Source organism: Mustela lutreola, chromosome 4 (assembly GCF_030435805.1).
Source record: "Mustela lutreola isolate mMusLut2 chromosome 4, mMusLut2.pri, whole genome shotgun sequence".
In the NCBI taxonomy this organism is placed as follows: domain Eukaryota; kingdom Metazoa; phylum Chordata; class Mammalia; order Carnivora; family Mustelidae; genus Mustela; species Mustela lutreola.
Window position 1 is genome coordinate 41,327,810 of NC_081293.1, and position 7,059 is coordinate 41,334,868.

Consider the following 7,059-nt stretch of genomic DNA (forward strand, 5'->3'; position numbering starts at 1 on the left):
GCCAAAATACTTAGAGAGTCATATATATATATATATATATATATATATATATATATATATATTTCATATTACATATATAATCAGCATATATGTATATATGTAATATGAATTATATACATTTAATGCTAATAAATGTATGGATATATGTGTTTTAAAATATAAAAGTTAAAAAAGGAGAAATTATAGTATACAAATGTCTACTTATCTAAGAATATAGAATATAATCTTTTAAAATGGGAGAGAATAGTGTAATATAGGTGTAAAAAGGCAAAATATGTTTAAATTTTTTTGGTTATAATTGGTAGAGTAGTATTGAATTGTTATTTTGAAACTATTATAATATTGGGTAAAGCAAATGAGTAATTATGGAATATTTGAATTCAATCATCCTTTTCATCCTTGTGAATGAGGACTCTCAGTGTGGAAGAAAAAAGATACAGGTGTAATACAGAAATTTAGTAAAAACCATATAATTCTCACTTAGAAGTGACAATACAAACTAAGAAATAGATAGATGATTCATTGGTAGATAAGGATCGGTAGGTAGACAGATGATACACAGATAGATAGAGATGATGGATAGATGCTCCATCAACTTAAATGGCCTACAAACAGTGACCAACAAGTAAAAATGAACATCACTAGTGCCCAGATTTCATTTTCTAAATCTTGCAGAAATTTGAAAGTGATGTAAAGACATTTTCAAACACAATAAAACTGAGAGAGTTTGCCTCAAGCAGAATACCCTAAAGGAAATTCTAAAAGTGAAAATGGCAGAAAATGATAGATTAATGATGGCATTAAGAACATTGTGGGTTAAATATTTTGTTGAGTTTAAAATACACATACTGAATTTAAATACATTATAACGAGCATATTGTTCAGGAGTGGTGTAGATAAATTTAATATGTTCTAAGGTCTTTACATTATTCAAGATAAGGACAAATTTACTAGTCAGTGTTAGATTTTGATTACTTTAAAATGCTTTTTATAATTTCTATTATAGCTACTAAAAGAATAGGTAAAGAGTATGTAATCTCCAAACTAAGAAAAACTAACAATGGGAAAGACAGAAAAAAAAAAAGAAGAAAGAAAGAAAGTTGCAAGAAAGAGAGAAAGAAGGAAAGAAAAAGGAAAGAAGGAAGAAAAAAGGAAAGAAATGTAGAGGGTGGTGCAAATAAAAAACATGTAAGAGAATAGTTTGAAGCCTAAAGATATCAGTTATTATAATAAGTGGTAAGTCAATCAAATGCTTAAGGTCAATGATGGAAAACATTGAGAGACAAATCTAAGACACAAGGATATGAAAAGGTTGAAAACAAAAGTGTTTAAAAGATGATGCAAACACCAGTCAAAAGAAAGTTGGTGTAGTATATTACTTTTAGACAGCATGGAATTCCAGTAAAAGGCATTACTAGAGAGGTTCACTGGTAGTATATGACCATTCTAAATTTGCATACACCCAATAGGACCTTAAAATATATAAAGCATAAATACAAAACAAAGCATATATGTAAATTGAAAATTCTACTTGTAGACTTGTAGTTTTTGTTCTCTCAGATTTCTGATCAATTTCTTGGGGTTCACAATGATTTGATAACTATTTAGCTGTGTTTGAGGGATGAGACATGCCCAGGGTCCCCCCCCCCACTCCTCTGCCATTTTAACTCCTCTCTCTAAAAATTGAAAATTCTATATTACATCTATATTACAACTAATAGATGGAGATTTTAACCAATCTCTCTTAGTAATTAACAGACCAAGTGAACAAGAATCATTCAAACTATAGGGAGAAAACAGCCCTCTAAACCAAAAAGAAAGGCCTCAAAAGAAATTGACATTACCAGTACCTTGTTCTTGGACTTCAGCCTCCAGAATTGTGAGAAAATAGATTTCTGTTGTTTAAGCAAAAACAAAAACAAAACCAAATTAGATTATAGAAGAACATGACATAGCCAACTGACCAAAGAACATATACAGTAGCTGCATACAACTACTGCAGAATACAAATTTTTTCAAGCCCTTATGACCCATATAATATGCTCCCACCAAAAATAACCATACCTTGGAACATAACATAAGTTCCAATTTATTCCAAAACCCATATTGAAATCATATGCATTTTCTAAACCAAATGCAATTATGCTAGGAATTAGTAATAGAATGATAACTGGAAATGTCCCATTTACTTGAATTTTAAATGTATTTTCAAATAATAGAACAAAAGAATAATCATAATCAAAATTAACTTTTAAATTGATAATGAAAATATTATGTTGAGAAACTTTTGGAGACAGGTAAATCAGTATTTAGAGGAGAATTTATAGCCTTAAATACATATAAAGAAAAGATAAAATATCATTTTTATTAATAGCCAAGATATGAAAACAACCCAGTGGACGAATACATAACAAAGATGAGATACACACACAGACACACACGCGAGCACACGCACGCACATGCACACACGCACACACACACACAAATACTATACAAACACAAAAAATGAAATCTTGCTATTTGTGGCAACATGGATGGACATTCAGGGCATTATGCTAAGTGAAATAAATCAGACTGGAAAGATTAATACCGTATGATCTCATCTGTATGTGGAACTTAAACAAAACCAAACTCATAGATCTAGAAAACAGATTGGTGGCTGTTGGGGGTGGTGGGTTTAGGGGTGGGCTAAATAAAGAAAGGAGGTCAAAAGGTACAACATGGAGGCTTAAGTGGGTAGAAGAAGAATAAATGAAACAAGATGGGATTGGGAGGGAGACAAACCATAAGTGACTCTTAATCTCACAAAACAAACTGAGGGTTGCCGAGGGGAGGGGGTTTGGGAGAAGGGGTTGGGATTATGGACTTTGGGGAGGGCATGTGATTTGGTGAGTGCTGTGAAGTGTGTAAACCTGGTGATTCACAGACCTGTACCCCTGGGGATAAAAATATATGTTTATAAAAAATAAAAAACGTATTAAAAAAAAAAAAAGGTACAATCTTTCCGTTGTAAGTTTGGGGGATATAATGTACAGCATGGTGACTGGAGTTAAAAATACTGTGTTACATATTTGAAAATTGCTAAAGCAGTAGACCTTAAAAGTCCTAATCACAAGAAAAAAAATTTTGTAACTATGTGTGATGATGGACATTAACTTGAACTTATTGTGATCATTCTGCAGTGCATATGAGTCCTGAATCATTATACTGTATATCTGAAGCTACTATACTCTTTTATATCAGTTATATACCTCACTTAAAAAAAAAAACTGAAAAAAAGAAAACAAGAGATTATTATGAATAAGTTTATGCCAATAAATTTGAAATGGACAGATTCCTGGAACAGCATTAAAACCAACACAATCAAAATGGAAATCTTGCAATAGGTCTAAAATTTCAAGGAAACAAATTCATAATTAAAAACATTCCACAATAAAAAATTCAAGCCTAGGTGGCCTCACTGTCAAGTTCTCCAAAATAATGAAATAGAAGTTATTTCAGTCTTATACAATTATATGAGAGAAAAAGAATTAGGTTGGCATAACATTCATACCAAAACCCCAAAAGGAAACTGAGAACATGACAGGTCAATTTCACTTATGAGTATGTATGCAAGTAACATTAAAGCAGTAACAACTTGAATCCAGAGATAAAATGTAACTTTGGTAAAGTGTAATTATAACTCTCATAATATTTTTAAAAGATTTTATTTATTTACTTGACAGACATAACACAAGCAGGGGGAGTGGCAGAGGGAGAGGGAGAAGCAGGCTCCCCTCAGAGCAGGGAGCCTGATGTGGGGCTTGATCCCAGAAACCTGGGATCATGACCTGAGCTGAAGGCGGACACTTAACTGACTGAGCCACCTAGGTGCCCCTGTCATAATATCAAACATATACAACTCAAAGATTTTACTTAACTCATCAATCAGTGAGGGAACCCATAGCTGTTTTACAGGAAACCTCCAAAGAGCAACACATCAATGCTGAAATTTACAAACAGTTAATAAACTGACTTTTACTTGGAAGAAGGACCAATTGCACCTCCACTTGGCAGAATTAACTCGTATGTCTACAAGTTAGAATCAATTGCATTGCTGCTAGTTAGGTACAGAGTTGTAAAATAGCTCAAAGACTATAAAAGTATAGTTCCCATAAAAACAGAATACCTAAAATTAGAAATTTTTCAGTTTTCCTTTGAGAACATCAAGTAATCATTTTGATTCATTTCAGGGCCTTTCACAATTTTTCCTGGCAATATAAAAATGGTAATATATCATAATCAAGTGGGGTTTACTCTAGGAATGCCATATTGATTTACATTGTAAAACCAATTAAACTAATTCATCACACTAATGGATTAAAGAAAATCCTATGGACAGCTCAATAGATGCAGAAGAAAAATTCTGATGAAATCTGATATCCATTCTTGATTTTGGAAAAAAACAAAAAAAAAGAAAGAAAGAAAATACTTAGCTAGTTAGGAATAGAGGAGAATTGCCGCAACCTGGGAGCAGCTGGCTACAGCAAACTTAGAGAGGTCATTCATTTATTTAATAGTAAATACTATTCCCCTTATGAATCAGGTATTGTCTTGGACTCATCTTCTTTAAAGTATGGGGGAGTGGAACTGGGGTCCACCACACAACAAAGCTTGGATATTCACCCCAAGGAAGTGACAGTATCTTCTTATGCAAAAGATCATGCCTTCCTCATTGCCGATGGTCCTTAAAGTTCTTTCTCAGATACGGCGGGGAGAGGGTTTGGTTCATTACAGCCCATAGAGTACTTTTAAAATTCTCTGCCTGTGTCCTTTCTCCTCTTAATCACCACTAAGACGTTAGCAACCCAGAACAAGTCCTCTGAAAAACCCAATTATGAAAGATACTTCAGGCCAAACAGAAGAGCTTGTGTTAGCAGTATTTTGTTCTCCAGGAAAATACATCTCCCCAAGAACACAGAATTCTAGTGTTGAAGTGCTTATTCCCAGGGAATTCTGCCTGTACAGAACAGGAAACGAAGTGGAACATGAAAGCCATTTGCAACCAAAGGCCAAATCGAAGAGGCAGGCACAACATTCCAGAGTCAGAGCGTTTCCAGCCCCACAAAACAAAATGGTGTGTGCCTCCCTTAGTGACTGTGCAAGCTGGAGGGCCAGTGAGAATGGGGGCATGGTGGGGCCTACCTAGGATGCTGGGGCTGGCGTGCTTTGGGGAGTCATTTATTTTTACGAGAGTTCTATTGACCTCTAGGGGGAGATAATGCTTGTCCTCTGGCACTGACCACTGCCTCCAGGGCGAAGTCATACTCTTCCTGCCAGGGCATTTGGGCACAATGGCCAACCTCTGACTTCTCGGGTCAGGTTCTGTGGGGGAGAATCATCCAGGAGGTAAAGACGCTGCCAAGGCTCTTGACAGAGCCAAGGACCATGAATAAGGGATTTGTTAGTGAGGCCTGGTTCTGAGCAGAGGGTGGGGGCTTTGGTCTGGCTCTGGTCTTTCAGGGAAAGGATGTCAAGTTGAGAGCAGGTAGATGGAACAGTGCACTGGCAAGGGGAGTCAGAACTGTGTGGTTAAGAACAGTCTGGGAATACACTATCATTGGGGTTCACTGTGATGATGAGGTCTGGATGGGACTGAACCTACCTGTAGCCAGATGGATGTCCTCCCCAGGAACCAGGATGTGGGGATCCAGGGCCTGGGTGGGAGGGAGGGGAAGGAGGAACTTTTAGAACACCTGGTGGCTGCTGGGAGGCAGGCTGCGATGCCCTAAAACACTCTGGGGGCAGAGGGGCCCTGGGCTCGGGAGGCCAGTTTCACTGAGGCCTCTGTTCCCGGGACTGCACAAAAATAGACCTCCAGCACTCTCTTGTCCTCTGCTCATGCGCTCCCTGGGGGCCAGCACCCTGACACACAGCCATTCCTGCTGGTGTACCTCTCCTGGCTCTTCCGCCCCTTCCTGACCACACGCTGTGCTGGGGGGCGGGGGGGGGACGGACAATGTCCTGTTCAGTCACAGCCTTCTCCTGCCAAATGTGAGGACAGTTAGGAGCACCAGGTGCAGGTACAGGAAGCGTCATTATGGGCTCTTTTCACTCTTGTCACTTTGGACACAGACGCTCATGGAGAGTGTGTCGCCATGACAGCAAACTTCTCCTTGGGCAGTTAGGGACTGAGGGCTTTCCCGGGAGCTCTTCCAAGGCCTGCCTGGGTTCGCTTCTGCTCTGAGACATGATTAACCAGCATGAAACCTAAGGGTCCTCAGGAAAAGTTAGATGAACGGAAAGTGAGGGAACAGAGAAGTTGTGAGCAAAGAAGCCTGCAGGGCTCAGTGTGTTAAGCATCTGCCTTTGGCTCAGGTCACCATCCTAGGCTCTTGGGATCGAGCCCTGCGTTGGGCTCCTCGCTCTGTGGAGAGTTTGCTTGTTCCTCTACCAAACCCTCTTCCCAGATAAATAAAAACTTAAAAAAAAAAAAAAGAAGTTTGAGAAGCCCTGCATTCCACAGGCCCCTCCTGGAGTTCCGTAGAGCCATATCAGCACGCTCTCATCTGCGGGCCCGGAAGGGAGTTTGGATGCAAACATGTCCTCTCTCTATCTCAGCCTTTGGTAAGAAATTATGGCTGGAGGACAAAGGATGGGGGAATTAAGTATCCGAACGCAGTAATAAACTTGATGGTGTCTCTTTAGCGGATCAATAGAAATTCCATTAGGTTGATGAGACTTCATCCTCAACAATAAGGTGAGCTCCTGAGTTCCCCATTCCTGGATTGCTGGCATGTCTGACAATGTTTTTTAGGCATGTGTGACATTTTGGCTCTGTATAAAATGCATGTGCCGCTCTTCTCTCACTCAGAGGGTTTTTGTTTTTAATTTTATTTTACTTTTTCAGCGTTCCAAGAGTCATTGTTTATGCACCACACCCAGTGCTCCATGCAGTCCATGCCCTCCTTAATACCCACGACCTGGCTCACCCAATCCCACACCCCCTCCCCCTCCAAACCCTCAGTTTGTTTCTCAGAGTCCACAGTCTCTCATGGTTCATCTCCCCCATTGATTTCC